Here is a 15,713-nt window from a genome sequence, read left to right on the forward strand (position 1 = left end):
AGAAGGGGTGGAGGGGGCAATTTCAAGGCACGATGCGGGACAGAGGTCTGAGGAGGGAGGTTTCTGAGAAAGAGGTTGCCTGTTGGCTCGGAGCCTCAGTGCACATCAGCGATATACATGCATCGTAAAGCCATGTCGACTCTTCCGGGAGAATTAGATAATGGTATGCCCTGGAAACCATAAGAAAAATGGAGACACACCTTAAGTGTTGTGGTTGAAAACTGGAAACCACAAACTCACAGCTCCTCACCATTGAGACTTCTTAATAACTAAATCCCTTCCTGACTCTGTGCATAATTGCCTGGAAGAGGGAGCGGGAGATGAGGTCCTTCCATCCTGTAAGGTCCACACGCCTATTGGCCCCATTCACTGGCTCCCTGCCGTTGGAGATCTTCATGCCAAGTGGCTGCTGGGAGAGTCACGAAGCCGGTGGATGGAAATAGCCCCGCTCGCTGGGGGAAAGAGGACTTTGGAGCACCCTTGTCTTGTCTTCTTACAAATAGCAACCAAGCATTTCTGTACCTCTGCCGGTTGCCATAGAGACCGTGGGGGGAACACATGTAAATATTCGGCATGTGTGAGACATGCTAATGTCCTCCAGGGCAGTGTGGTTCCTCTTCCACTTGGCTTTTCTCTCTCTGGCCGAGCAGAGCAGCAGTTTGCAGCCACATCAGTAAGCCCTGTGGTTTTAGGCGTCAGACTCGTGCAGCTCGTTTTTAAGGAACTCATCTACCGGGAGGGACTGGGAAACACCCCACATTTAGATCATGAGACCTGGGCTTGCAATGCTTGTCTTTCTACTTTGTGGTTGCAGAAGCTTGTTCCACCTCCATCTTCTCGTCCTCAAAGCAGGGAATATAAAGCCCTCTTCCCGTGCAGAGGATTACGAGAACGGACACAAGCTCTGGAAAGATGCGAGCACTAGGTGCGCTTAGTGACATTATTATGTCATTACGGTGCGCTCCCAAAGGCTCGTCAAACTGGATCCGCGACTCAGGGGTTGGCATGTAGAAACGGGGCAGCTCGTCATGAGAGTCAGCGGCTGGACGGCAGTGGTCCTTCTCGGAGTTTGGTGTGGATGTCTCCACGCAGTGCACCTTGCTCTATTGAAAGCCGGTGAACTCACAGGAGGAATCCCAGGCCCTGGGGCTTTGCCCTGGCCTCTCTCCTTCCATTTTCCCAGGGCCTCCGTGGTGATCAAGGGCCCTAGCACAGCCTTACATCCATACAAGAGCAGAACAGCTCAGCCACTAATCTCCCTGAACCTTGAAGAAACCCAGGTGTCTTCTTAAAACGCAAATCCACCCCCGAGGCTTGGAGAAGTCCACAAATCCAGCAGCAGGAACCTCCTGCTCAAGGGGGCACCGAGAACCGAGGGGTATGTGTGGGCCCAGCTCCGGGTTTGAATTCCAAAGTCAGCCCCTTGAATTCCAGCCCCTTGTGTGGCTCCTTCTGGGGGTTGGTAGGAGGGGCGGAGCTAAGGATCAGGGTGTTGTCCTCCATGACTGCCTGTCTGCTGCCACCCACGCTCTGAAGAGTTTCTTTCCCATCGGAATGTTCCTGCGTATCTCCTTGACAACCCGGACACGGTGCTGTGGTGAGGAGAAACAATGCGAGTCAGCCAGCTGGGCGGAGCCGGGCCTGTGGTGGCTTCCCAGGACACACTCTCCCTTCCAGGGTTCTAGGTTCATGTTTGTGCTTCAGTCTAGCACAACAGCGACGCTGAGGCGCGGCCCCAGAAGAACCAGCCTGGCACGTGTTTCTTGGGCCACACAGCCAGGCTGTGTGGGGAAGTCGGGACACCCAACCCCGGGGCTCCAGCCTTCCCTGACCAGATTTGCAATCTGCTGAAGCAAAGAGCTCACCACATGGATCGCTGATCAGGAGAAAGGCAGGGGGCAGCCAGGAGGGAGAGAAGAGGTATGGGAGCCGGGGGGCTAAGAGAGACCGGCGAGGCCAAGAATGTTCCACATGCTCTTCCCTTGACGTTCTACAAGCCAAATCTCGCGTCTAGAAGGAAAATGGACAGACAGTCCTGATTTATGATGCTTTGACTCAGTGGTGTCCAACTTTACAATGTGCCCAAATGATGCACGCTGAGTAGAAACCGTACTTGGACTTCTGAATTTGGATCTTTCCCCAGGCTAATGATACGCAGTATGATCCTCTCTGGTGATGCTGGGTAGAAGTAACAAGCCTCAGCTCCCTGCCGGCCGCACGATCACTGGGGTCAAGCTCACAACCAGCCTGCACCCACACAGCCCTTCTGTGTGTCACTTTCAGTACAGTACTCATAAGTTACACGAGGGAGCCAGCCGACACTTTAGTATCAAGTGGGCCTTGCCTCAGATGATTTTGCCCAACTGTAGACTAAGGTATGTATTCTGAGCACGTTTAAGGTAGGGTGGGCTAAGCTACGATGTTCGGTAGGTCAGGGGTGTTACATGCATTTTTGACTTATGATATTTTCAATTTACGATGTGTTTATTAGGACGGAATCTCACTGTAAGTTTAGGAAGATCTATAACATAAATATATATGTAAATATGTATCAGAATTTCCATGAATGATAGCATCTAGTGGGCTTTTGTTGTTGTCGTTGCTGTTGTTTTGTTTGCATTTGCTTTGCCAGGAAAGGAAAGAGAATTAAAAAGCAAGGCACTGAGAAAGGGAAGACATGATATTGACAATGACTAGTAGGAGCAAGCTGAGAACTCATGTATTCAATTAGCATGTATGAGAATTCGCTATATACCAGGCTCTGTTTTAGGCCTGGGGATACAGCAGTAAACACAATAGACAGAAATTCTGCCCGCGTGGAGCTCACATTCAGGCGACAAAGGCAGGAAATAAGAATGACAAATTTATTACCAAATGACAAAATTACCCAAAAACATTCCAGTAAGTGAAATAATATCGTGCGTGCGCATGCAAAAAGCAGAAAAGGATGGGCGAGGAGGAGAGATTTGCCATCTAGGATAATAATAACCAGGGGGCATCTGAGTCAAGTCCTGACAGATAGAGATGTGAACTGTGCTGGTATATGGGGAAAGAATACTCGAGACCAACAGGAAGCCACTGCAAGGAAGGGAAGGAAGTGAGTGGAAGAAAGAGGATGGGGCTGTAGCGTAAAGTGTCAGTTCAAGTCGGGCCTCGGCACCACTGAAGGGATTTGGACTTTCCCTGTGAGTTAAACGAGGAGGTATTGGTGGGTCTTAAGCAGAGAAGGGGCACTGTTTGACTTCTGTTGAAGGGTCCTGGTGGCTGTCTCATGCAGAATGGACTGGGAATGGAAGGCCGTCCATACTCTGAGTCTGACGCCTGCTCTCACTTTGTTAAAGACGGGAACTGGAAAGTGCTCATGAGGTCAGAGACAAGGCTACCGCCAAAACTTGCTCTCATGTGATTAGAAGGGCCGAGACATTGGAGAAGTTGAAAATGGGATACCTGGGTGTGATTCAGTGCTAATTGATGGTGTTTACACACAACCTAAAATCACCCTGGCTATCACCAGTGGTTTATCTCCCATCCTTTGAAAAATGCGGTCCAGAGAGCAGCCCAACCGTCACCATACACAAATCTGTAATTTATCCAACCCGTGGAGGTTTCTCTGCAGAGAAGTTGCTGTTCAGCTATGACTTAGGAGATGCTAAGCCTGACCTCTCCTTAACTCCATTGCTTGGGCTAACATTCAAAACGTAAAATGTTTTTATTCAAGGGCAATGGGGTCACCAATTGATTCCGACACACTCAGACATGGAAAAACATGCAGCTCCTTTGTTTTTTTTACCACTGATCAAACCTTTGCACCCTCCCAACCACACAGAACTTGGAGGAAAAGGCTGGACTTACACACTCAGTCAGCATATCTTGGCCTCTTCCACTATCCCCTGGTCTTCCGACATAGCACCTGCACCTCTGGTTGATGGAGGCGTCCTTACTATGTGTCTGTGGGTATGGGAATAAGCATGGCGAACTCTGGTCTTGGTGGCCTCACCTGCTGGGTTTCTGGACCCAGCTAGTATCCTCAGTCGCCCCTGGTCTAGTTCGTTTATTGGCATGGTATGGCATCTGTAGTCACGGGACATTGATGCTGCCCTTCCTCCCAGAAATCAAACTGCTTGATCTCACTGGCCTCCATTTCCAAACCTCAGGCTTCTGCATTGCCAACCATCCCTGACCTTCAGCAGGGCACGTGGTAACGCAAGGATATATCACATCGCTGACTACCAAGTTCCCTCCATCTTCCAACGCTGCCGTGTCCTACTCAAGCCGCGAAAAATGTGGGGCTTCCGGTAGACGCTTCCAGCCTCCTCCAGGTTATATGGGGGACATAGTTCACTTGCCCCAATGGTATTAGTCTCCCCATACCTTTCTGAACGCATCCATGGTTCCCTCCCCAACAAGGCTTGGCCCCAAGGAGGAGGTGAGGCACCCAAGTATGTGAAGGTCTTACCCTGCCCCCAACCTCTCTTCTCATTTCTGTACCGTCTTGGGCAGGAAAGAGTAGGCCTTTCCCCGTGCCTTCCTTTCTGGTAAGAATGTTGCCCTCAAAATATCTTTTCCTTTGCTAGATTGGCACCTGGCCTGCCCACTTCCTTGGGGCCCTGATGGCTGTGTCAAGTGTGCCCCGAGAAGCAGACACTGAGGACAGAATTAAGAATGTAAGAGATTTATCGGGGAGTGACACTTGGGAAGATAGAAGATGCAGAGAGCAAGATTGGACAGGGACAGCCTCAGACCGCCCTAAGTTTTGGCCAATGCAGTGGGGGATTCCAGAACACAGATCACTCAGTAGAGGAATCTCATATTGAAAAGAAACGGCCAGGCCTATCGCTGGCTGTGGCTCAGCCATTAACTGGGGGCTGCCCCAGCTCAAAAGACGAAGCAGAGGCTAAGGTGCTAATATCTGGAGGCTGTAAGCTGACTGCACACCTTACAGCTGAACGGCCAGTGCTTTCTTGAAGGAAGGCCCAAACGGGCACCTCCAACACCACTACCGTGTGAAAGTGTTGCTAGAGAGATGATCGATGGGGGGGATGGCAAAACCACATCAGTTTAATGTTTTCGACATATCTTACAAAATACCCAAGCTCTTAAAGCCAGCACTGAGACTAATAATAATCTCAGCCCACATCCTCTTCACTGGAGGTGAGGCTTCTCCACTGACTGCAGCATGGGACAAGTCACACAGACGTGACTTCTCCTGAATCTCTCCTAAGAACATCTTCACCAAACACAACGCTGGAGTAATGCTTTAAAACCACAAGCCTGAGTGTGGCCCTCCTGGAGCCTTCTGCTTTTTACCTGAGGCTTTCTGTAAATACCCCGAATGCCCACTTTAATCCAATGTTTGGAACCGTCGAGTGCCCAGCAGTTAATCTAAACCCAGGTGTTTCTGTTTTGTTTTGTTTTGTTTTTTTAAACCAAGACTCTGTGTGCTGCTAGGGAAATGTTAGTGGTTTGTCAATGGCAAACTAACGGTGATAGATGTCTACAAATCTTTAGCAAAGAAATTTTCTGTGAGTCAGAAGCCTATCATCCAACCGTCTGCTCACCAGGTTTCCTTCCTGTGAGTCACATTAAGAAGATTGACTTCTTCTTTCTCAGTTTTCAGCCCTGTTTTTGGTTTAATCAATGGCAGTTGAAGCCATATTATAATTCTTGGAAGTGTAGGTAGATGTCATTGGTCCTTTCTGCCAGACAGCCCTTGAAAGGAAGTCATAGAGAGGAACTGGAAAGAAGTGAGAAAGAAGAAGTCTGTATGTGGAGAGAGGGAGAAGGGTAAAAAAAAAAAAAAAAAAAAGACTAGAAGAGAAACCAAAGGACTAGAAATTTCTTGCTGCCCCAGAAGTCAAAACATTGTTTGTTTAGTCACGATTTATAACAAAGGTGGCCAGTGTCCTAGGAATGAGGTTACCAGACAAAATGCAGGATTCCAGTTAAATTTAAATTCCAAATAAATTTTATCATAAATGTGTCCAATGCTATGTGTCAGACATACTAATATTAAATCGTTTTCATTGTTTATCTGAAGTTCAAGTTAAACTCAGTGTCCTGTATTTTTATTTGCTAAACCTGGCTACCCGACCCAGGAGGCATTTCAATCTCATCACCTTGGGTTGATGAGGTGACAAGCTACCATACTTAAGAGGAAATAGAGAGGATGACACCATACGCCTATTTTCTAGAAGAAAGATCCAAATTATTTGGACTCGATAGTTCCTTCTTTCTGGGGCAGCCTCTGCCTTCCAGCTCTGGTGAGCATTGAGCACTTAAAACTGACCATTGGTTCACACCCACCAGCCGGTCACTAAAATTGGACTCACTGTCCTAGACTTGGTATTTTCCATAACTGAGGTAAGCTTGAATCCCACAATTCTACCGAACCTCATTCTTGACTTAATTCCCACCATGTTTGTCCTGTCAATAGGAATGAAATTTTGCCTTGGTTTCTGCCTGTACCTGAGGTACTGAACTCTAGAGCATTCACTTATGGTTTTGACATCCAGCCTATACCTTATCTTTTCCCTCTTTTCCCTCAGCCCATACCTAGGATGTGTCTTCAAACCAAACATGGCAGCCGGGACCACAATGCTGACTCCAACCCTCATCCTCCGGTAGGACAGGAGTTACCAAACATTTTCTGTTAAAGGGTCAGATAGAAAACGTTTTGGCTTTGTAAACCCTACAGTGTATCAATTCTACCACTGTAGCGTGAACAGACATGTCCTAATAAAACTTTATTTACAAAAAGAGATGACAAGCCAGATCAGGCCCACAGACCCTAGTTTCTGGGGCAGCTGTTTCTGCCCCAAGGCTTCCACTTAGATATAGATGCTGCCCTATGCCACATCTTTTTCACCTGATATTATGTCGATGGCTGCTCCAGGACCCCATTAAGGGCCAGTCCTATTTTACAATCTTGGTGCCCTAGTCTTGAGCCTGGCAGTTCCCAGATTTCTTCTCTCTTCCTCTACCAGGCTCTGAGGTCCTAGCATGTCTAGAGGATGAGCACACTCGAGTGAGTCAACTTCTGCTTTTGTTTCCACACTACAATAAGGATCCACCCTCTTTCTTTCCATAGACACTATCTTAGTTTAAGATTTAGTTGCCTGTGCTTTAGACTGGGTCTGGAGGAATGTTCATCTGCTTATCACTGCTGCATAGTAAGTCAATGACACTACCCACAGAGCTAGGCGTGGTTTATCTTGTAATAGCTATGGATTTAGAGAAAACCCTTCTCTCTTAGCTGATTAAAAAACCCAGGCGGAACCAGGTAAAATCAGCCAGTGCACAGTTTCAGGGCTACACATGCAGTGCTTCAGCATGAAGAAAAATCAGCCTTATAAATTGTATTGATGCTGTTATTAGAGGTAATAATATGACCTCGGAAAAACCTTATTATGGTGTGAGCAAGCAAGGCAGATTTCACAAGCAACTCAGGACATGCATGAATAAATCCACCTACTCATAGGGTAGGACTTTGGGATCTAGTGAATGAATGTTAACAAATAAAGTTTTAACTAAGGAAAGGACAACAGCTGTGAAAAAAAAAAACTGCACAAACATTTTCAATAATGTTAATTGACATTGGCTGCTGCTCTGGGTCAGTTTGACCACCTTGTTCTACATATCCTTTTACTTTATGGGATAAGTATTTATCTCAAAGGTTGAGTGCAGTTAAAGGGTTTGTAAGCCAAATACTATTTTAAATAGAGAGTTCTAATTTTGGAGCCCTCATTCCCTCATTAAAAAATTGTTTCTGGGGCGCCTGGGTGGCGCAGTCGGTTAAGCGTCCGACTTCAGCCAGGTCACGATGTCGCGGTCCGGGAGTTCGAGCCCCGCGTCGGGCTCTGGGCTGATGGCTCGGAGCCTGGAGCCTGTTTCCGATTCTGTGTCTCCCTCTCTCTCTGCCCCTCCCCCGTTCATGCTCTGTCTCTCTCTGTCCCAAAAATAAATAAACGTTGAAAAAAAAAATTAAAAAAAAATTGTTTCTATTTATCCTCTTTCATTATAACAAATTTCCAATAACCATTATATCCCCAAATTAAAACTCTCTATGCTTTCTTAGAAAAGAGTATTTTTGAATTATCTTTTGATAATTATCTGAACTCCTTCAAACCAGTCAAATGTTGCAATTAATTTTGATGACTTTGGAAGAGATTTTTTTACATTACTGTTATTTTGTGGTTTGATTATAACTGATTGCATTAGATATATGCTCAACAAATACTACTTGAGGTAAAGAGTTCTGTAATAATTGTGATCAATGGTCAAACTTTTATTAGCATAGACTTTGTTTTAACAGGTGTATTTTTTATAATTGTCCTGTAATGAACTGTGCACATTTAAAGCATATAGTATGATAAACTTTGACATATGTATAGACCCATGAAACCATCACTCCCATCAAGATAAAGAACATATTCATCACCTGCCAATTTGCTTATGTTCCTTTGTAACCCCTCCTTCCCATCTCTCCCCATCTGTCCCTCACCCCAATCCCCAGACAAGCACTGGTCTGCTTTTGCATTTTCTAGGATTTTATATAAATAGAACCATACATTATAAATTCTTGCTTGTCTGGCTTATTTTATTCAGCAAAATCATTTTGATATCAATCCATTTGAAATGTGCATCAATATTTTACTCCTTTTTGTTGCTGTGTGATCACCTGATAACGGTTTGCCCATTTACCTGTTGATGGACATTTGGATTGTTTCCGCTTTGGGGTTATTAAAAATAAAGCTGCTATGGACATTCATAAACAGGTCTTTGTATGCTTAGGCACTTTCATTTATCTTGGGTAAATACCCAGGAATAGAATGGCTGAATCACATGTTAGGCGTGTGTTTAACTTTTTTAGCAAACAGTTGAACCTGTCTTCCAAAATGTTTGCACCACTTTGCATTCCCACCAGTCCTGTGTGAGAGTTCTAGTTTTTCTACATCCTCGCCAACACTTGGTACGGCCAGACAGCTTTCACTTTAGCCTTTCCAATATGTGTGTAAGTGATATTTCTATATAATTTACTTTGCATTTCTCTAATGACTAATAATATTGAGAACTTTTTCATGTGCTTCTTTGGCATCTGATATTTTATTTGCCAAGTTGTCTGTTCAAATATATTGCCCATTTTTAAATTGTTTTTTTTTTTGGCCAATTTATAGTAAGTTTGGGAATTCTTTATATATTTTGGATCCAAATTATATCACAAATAGATAATTTACAAATATTTCCTCCCACTCCGTAGTTTATATTTTCATCCTTTTAACAAGGCCTTTTTAGAGTTCATTTTGTTTCAGTTTAATTAACTAGGATGTGGTTTATCTTGCTATATGCTCCTTAGACACTTGAAAAGAATATATTTTCTGCTATCGTTGGGTGGAGTGCTCTCTAAATGGCACTCAGATTCTATTGGTTGAAACTTCCGTTGAGTCCGACTTCGGCTCAGGTCATGATCTCGCGGTCCGTGAGTTCAAGCCCCGCGTCGGGCTCTGTGCTGACAGCTCAGAGCCTGGAGCCTATTTAAGATTCTGTGTCTCCCTCTCTCTAACCCTCCCCTGTTCATGCTCTGTCTCTCTCGGTCTCAAAAATAAATAAATGTTAAAAAGAAAAAATTTAAAAAAAAAAAGAAACTTCTGTTGAATCCTACATCTTTGCCAATTTGCTCTCCAGGTATTCTGTTGATTATTGAGCAAGGGATGTTGAAGTATCCCGGAATAACAATGGATTTGGTTTTTCGTCCTTCCAATTGCATTGGTTTTGCTTCACATATTTTGCTGCTCTGTTGGTTGGTGCACACACATTTAGGATTGCTATGTCTTCTTGGTAGATTGACTCTCTTATCAATAGAGTGTCCTTCTCTGGCTCTAGTAATATTCTTTGCTCTGAAGTCTACTTGAATTCATACTAATGTGGTCACTCTTTCATGTGATTAATGTTTTCATGGTCTACCCATTTATTCTTTTGTTCTCAACTTGCCTACATCATTATATTTGGAGATTTTTATAGTCCGCTTATAGTTGGGTCATGTTTTTAAATCCACTTTGCCACTTTTCGTCTTTTATTTGGCATATGTAGACCACTTACACTTACTATAATTATTTATATCTCAGGGCTTAAGTCTGCCGTTATGTGTCTTGTCTGTTCCTTTACTCTGTTTTTCACGTCCCTGTTTTTGCTTTCTTACCTTCCTGGGGGTCACTTGAACATTTTTTCGAACTCCATTTGTATTTATCTGTAGTCTTCTTGAGTGCATTTCTTTGTATAGTAGTATTTTTGTGGGTTGCTCTAGGTATCACATTGTATATGCATAGTTTATCTCAGTCTACTGACATCAACATTTACTAGTTTGTGTGACGTATAGCCACTTTATTACTCTTTATTTTTCTCTACCATTCTCCATTTATAATTGTCTTAAATATTTCCTCTACATAGGTTGAGAACCATATCAAACAATGTTAAAATTTGTGCTGCAACTATCGAACATAATTTAGAAATCTCTAATGGAGAAGGCAAGTCTATTGTGTTTACTCATATGTGTGCCTCCCATGTCCATTCATCTTCTTCTCTGGTGTTCCAAGATTCCTTCTTTTGCCACTTCTATTCTGTTTACAGAAATTCCTTTAGCTATTCTCTTAGGGTAAGGCTGGTTGACAGGTTCTCTTGCTTTCCTGTATCTGAGAATATACTGATTTCCTCTTTGTTACCGAATGGTATCTTCGCTGACTATAATAAGATTTTGTGTTAACGATTCTTTCCTTTGAGCACTTGGAAAATGTGTTGCTTCACTTTGGCCTCCGCAGTTTCCTCTGAGAAATCTACTGTCACTTGAATTGTTTTCCCCTTACAGGCAAGGCACTGCTCCTCTCTCACTGCTTGCGAGATTCTTTATCTTTAGTTTTCAGAAGTTTGACTGTGGTGTATCTTAGGGTGGCTTTAGTTGAGTAATCTTTGCTTGAGAGTTTTCTCAGCTTCTTAAACATGTGGATTTGTAGTTTTGGCCAAATTTGGGAAGTTTCCAACCTCTGGTACTTCTTTTTAGCCCTGCCCTCTTTCTATTCTTCTGGGCCTCTGATGACATGAATGTTAAATCTTTTGTTACAGTCTCGCTGACCCTGAGGCTCTGTTCATTTCTGGTTTTACTTTTCCCAGCATGTGTCTCTCTGTTGCTCAGGTTGGGTAATTTCTATTGTTTCATCCTCCGGTTCACTGATTCTTTTGTCCTCCCCATTCTCCTGTTGAGCCCATCCACAGAGCTTTTATTTCACTCCTCATATGTTTCAGTTCTAAAATTTCCATTCGGTTCTTTATATGTTGCATTTATTTGCTGAGACTTTGCTGAGCTACTCAATAGTCTCATTTGTTTCAGAAATGTTCCTAATTGCTCCTTGAAGCATTTTTCTGAGGACTGCCATATAATATTTGTCAGATAATTCTTACATTTCTGCCATCTAGGTGAAGGTATTTATTGATTTCCTTTTTTCTTTCAGAGATCTTCCTGGTTCCTGGTATGATGAGTGATGGGAATTGGAACCTAGGCATTTGAATCTTATTGATTCAACAAGACTCTGAGTCTTATCGAAGCCTTCTGTTTTGGCTGGCTTCTGCTGACATCTCTCTGGCAGGAGAAGGGGGTAAGTCCACTGCCCAATTATTGCCATGTTTCCCACTTGACCTCTGTTGGTACCCAAGGGGGACTCCTCATTATTGCTGGCCAGAGGTGGGTGCCCCTCCACTGGTATCTCCCTGGAGGAAGATGAGTGTCTCGTTACTGTTTCCCACGTAGCCTTCACTGGTACCATTGGAAGAGTGGCCACACTCTGCCACAGTGGTACTGATTCTTCACTAAGCTTCCTCTACCACCACTCCTGTTTGGGGGCCTGGTGCTGGCACCTCATTATTGCTGAGTGGGGATGGAAGTCTAGGTTTCCTTGGTCTTCACTAATCCTGGAATGGGGCTTCTAATTACCACCTGGCAGGATGAAAGTCCTAGCTCCCTACTTAGCTTTTTTTAACACCACCCTGAGAGGGAATTGGGGAGGTAGGGGTGTAATGTTAGGGGGCTGGCTCCAGCCTGGTGAAGGTGGAGTCTAAGCTTTCCACCAGGTCTTTGCTGAGTGGGAGTGGGGTCATAGTTTTTTTGGTGGTGTTTGTCTAGAGTAGAGAAGTTATAATCTAAAAGTTTTCTATCTTGCTAGGCTACTCACTTCCTACAACTTTGGCCAGAGGGAGTAGACTTTTGGGGTGTGTGTGTGTGTGTGTGTGTGTGTGTGGTTGCGCCTGTTGGTGTTTCCAGGTTGCCAGTTTCTTCAGCTCCAAGGCTGGGATATATGAGATGAAAACTCATCAATGTTTTGTTTGCCCATGGGTCCCAATGTTCCTAGACAATATACCTTCTTCTCTCCCGTTTTAGCGCCTCCTTACATTTCTTTAATATATAATGTCCAGGGTTTTTAGTTGTATTTTTCAGTTGTTCCTCCAAGGAAGAATACGGAAAACTTTATCTACTCTACCTTCTCATAAGTGGAGTCACTCATTTGGTTTTGTTTGTTTATTTTGGAGTTATTCTCCGTGTGTGTGTGTGTGTGTGTGTGTGTGTGTGTGTGTGTGAAAAATAATGTGTTCCAGCAGGCAATATTTTTGTTCCAGGTTTAAAAGAATTATATGGTACTCCTTTTAAAAAGCAGATAGTCACTTTCCAGTTTACGTAATATTTCATATCGGGTTTTCCTAAAGGGTAACACTGCCTGTGTCCAGAAAAAAAGTTCTTTTGATGACAGTATAATCTAGGAGGCCACTTAGCTGCATAATAACTTCATTCTTTATATGATAGCTGTTATTCAAACCTGGGCTCATCCCCAGAAGTATTGGATTCAGCAGCAGTTCTAGATATGATTATAGCTGCTCAGGAAACACAAAGAGATGATTATACCAAGACCAAGTTACTTCACAGTGGAGAACCAGGCCCATTGGCCTTTCCAAGGGGACTGGCCACTGGCTATTGTATTACCTACACTGCTCAGTTGGTTTTTTCCTCATTTCTTTCAACCACAGAGCTTAACAGCCCAAGCACGTCCTCACTATTTCCACCCAGTTTTCACCAATAGGATTATTGATTGGTTAAATTTTAGAGTCGGATTCAATTTTGAATTGCATGATTGTCCTCACTCCCACTCTTGTGCTGGATATAGACTAGAGCATGTGACATAGCACCTAAAGGAAGAGAGACAGAGACAGAGACAGAGACAGAGAGGAGAGGAGAGGAGAGGAGAGGAGTGGTTTCTCCCTAACAAAGGATGCTGGCAGCTCAGAACAAAAGGCTATAACACTAGTTCACAAGGGAGAGTGTTAGTCCAAGTATGAGATGTGGAGCAGGCGGGCTGAGGACCAAATTAATTGATAGGGAGTTTTCCAGGATGGGACTAGTAGGCAGCAAAGGTGGTAAGGACACCATCAAGATGAGATGAGAGAAGTGGAAAGACTGAAAACCAATTCAGGAACTAACCTTACAAACATGACCCAGTCACTGAGGCATCCCCCTTATGCTCAGCTTGATGTGTGTTCTTGGGGAAGCACCACCCATATGAGTCCACATTTGTCAGTGGTGATATAGAAGAAAGAGAAAGAACTGGAGTGGGTCAACAAGTCCTGTGCTGATGAGATTTGTATCAAGTTGGGTCAAATATAGAGCCCTCCCTAGAACTAAGACAGAGAGCTAAAATAAGGACAAGCAGAGGGCTATGGTATAGCTTTCATTCGCTAAGTCCAGGAAAGCAATATAAGAAGAGAAAGTGTCAAACGACATTGCTTCCTTTGGACCTCCATAATATCACCTCTCTTAAGGAGAGGACATTATCCACTTTTTTCCCAAACAAGTTCCCAATAGTGAATTTTAGACCATTGTCTCGAGAACAATGTCACAAAGACCTCTGCAGACATTACACAAGATCATGGAAAAGGAGGCGGGGGAGTTGGGTAAACAGCTGTTGGGTAGACAACCAGTAGAGTCTGTCGTTAGGGCAATTGGGCTGTTTCTTTGATTTCTCTCCCTCACAGAGGCAAAGCCACATCACACGAAAGGCATTTTAGGAGATGTGATCTGCCTTCGTGAGATCATGGATAATGCAGATGTTATAGTTCTGGGGCAAGCGATTCCATTTTAAAATCCTGTTGTGACTCTCCAAAGAATATTTCCTAAGTTACATGTAAAAGCAAGTCATTAATGCAAGTCACATTTATTTCTATGTTTAGCCTGTAATTCATCAAACCTCACCCTCTGGGCTAGGAGCCCACAGATACCTCATAACACTTACTAAAATGTGTAATAATTTGGATGTGTTTATTTTCTTTGCCTCTCCCATCATTTTTACTGTAAGACTCATCTGCCTTGTTCTCCATTTTTTCTGAGGCACACAGCACCAAACCTGGGCTAGTAGTCATTCAATAAAAAGATGCTGAATGAATAAACGAGGAATGAAAATTTTGGATGCCTGAACCGTGAGGTAGCTCTTTGGAGTAGAAAGGGTACCTAGTAATATCAATGTCTTTAGCAAAATCTGTTTAGCACAAAAGATTGTTTTTAATGCTTGCCTCTGTGGATTCTGCTAAGAATGCCCCCTGATACACAGTAGGAACCATTTCGTGGAGAAGGGCCAACAAAGGCACCCTTTCCACTGACTTCCATAAATGTTTGCATGTGGAGTTTGGACACATCAAAAATATTTCCTTTCTTCCCAGTTACGAGAAGCAGAGAGTAAACTGTAATTCACTTTTGTATTCCAGGACCCCGATTGAATATAAGAGAAAGTGGGTTTTGTCTTTCCAACTCTCCAGGGATCACAGACTCCTCAGTTTTTATTACTGTGTGCTGAGTTCCCAGAGCTGACTCGGAGGGAACCCCATCCCGAAACAGCTGGGCACCAGCTACATGAACACGGCCTCTGCTTTCAAGTGGTGGGCTCCTGGGACCACCTTCCCTCTTGGGTAGAAAAGCGAAAGAGGAGAGTCTCCGGTGAATGTGAGAGAAAAGGAGAGTGGGAGGCCTTGGGACAGGCACCCGCCAACTGGGACTTCAAAAGCTGTGGAACAGCTATGTCTGTCCACTGCTCCTTTACCACAAAGAGGAAGACAAAAGGAAAAAAAGAATCAAGCTAAGAGAGGGAAGGAGTGGGCAGGTCAACCAAGTATATGTTAGAATCATTTGAAAGAATGACAGCTAAGGTGGGAAAATAATGGCGTCTCTGGAAAGTGAGGTGGGGCGCCGGAAAGTTTACGTCAATAAACACCACCTCTGCTGCTATTGTTTTTCCACCTTTTCTCCTCTCCGTGGGTGCTTTTCTTGGCTGGAACTCCCTCCAGCAAGTCCTAGGGAGCCTGAGTGGTGACACTAACGCTGAGGAAGCGGGGAAGCTGAGGAAGCACTCGGAGAGCTTCTTCCTCAACACTCTTCTTCATGTATCTCCCTGGTAATCTAGTTTTAGAAATAAAGAGCAACCCTGAAAGGAGGTTCTGACTGCAGCCTTGCAAGGCTACCATCAGCCATTTCTTCTCTTTGCTCAAACCATCAAATCCTGTAAGGTTCTTATGAACTTTCTAGCAGAGGCCCTGCTCATTTGATGACTCATTTTAAGGGGAATGGAAAACATCATGAAAGGATTTGCAACTAATGGGTAAAATGTGTAGGATGGCTCCTATCCAAGCCCCTG

At 44.1% G+C, this 15,713-nt stretch overlaps 1 long non-coding RNA gene across 1 annotated transcript in view; it reads left to right on the forward strand.

Annotated features, from left to right (window-relative positions):
- Nucleotides 1-11,504: 11,504 nt before the first annotated feature.
- The window catches only part of LOC147576554 (uncharacterized), a 33,741-nt gene continuing 29,532 nt past the window's right edge, over nt 11,505-15,713 (forward strand). Inside the window, exon 1 of the long non-coding RNA XR_015240907.1 lies at nt 11,505-11,642. This is a non-coding gene — a long non-coding RNA (uncharacterized LOC147576554). The remainder of the gene's footprint in view (nt 11,643-15,713) is intronic.

This window comes from Puma concolor, chromosome D1, assembly GCF_028749965.1.
Source record: "Puma concolor isolate L17-30 chromosome D1, mPumCon1.1.hap2, whole genome shotgun sequence".
NCBI classification, from domain to species: Eukaryota; Metazoa; Chordata; class Mammalia; order Carnivora; family Felidae; genus Puma; species Puma concolor.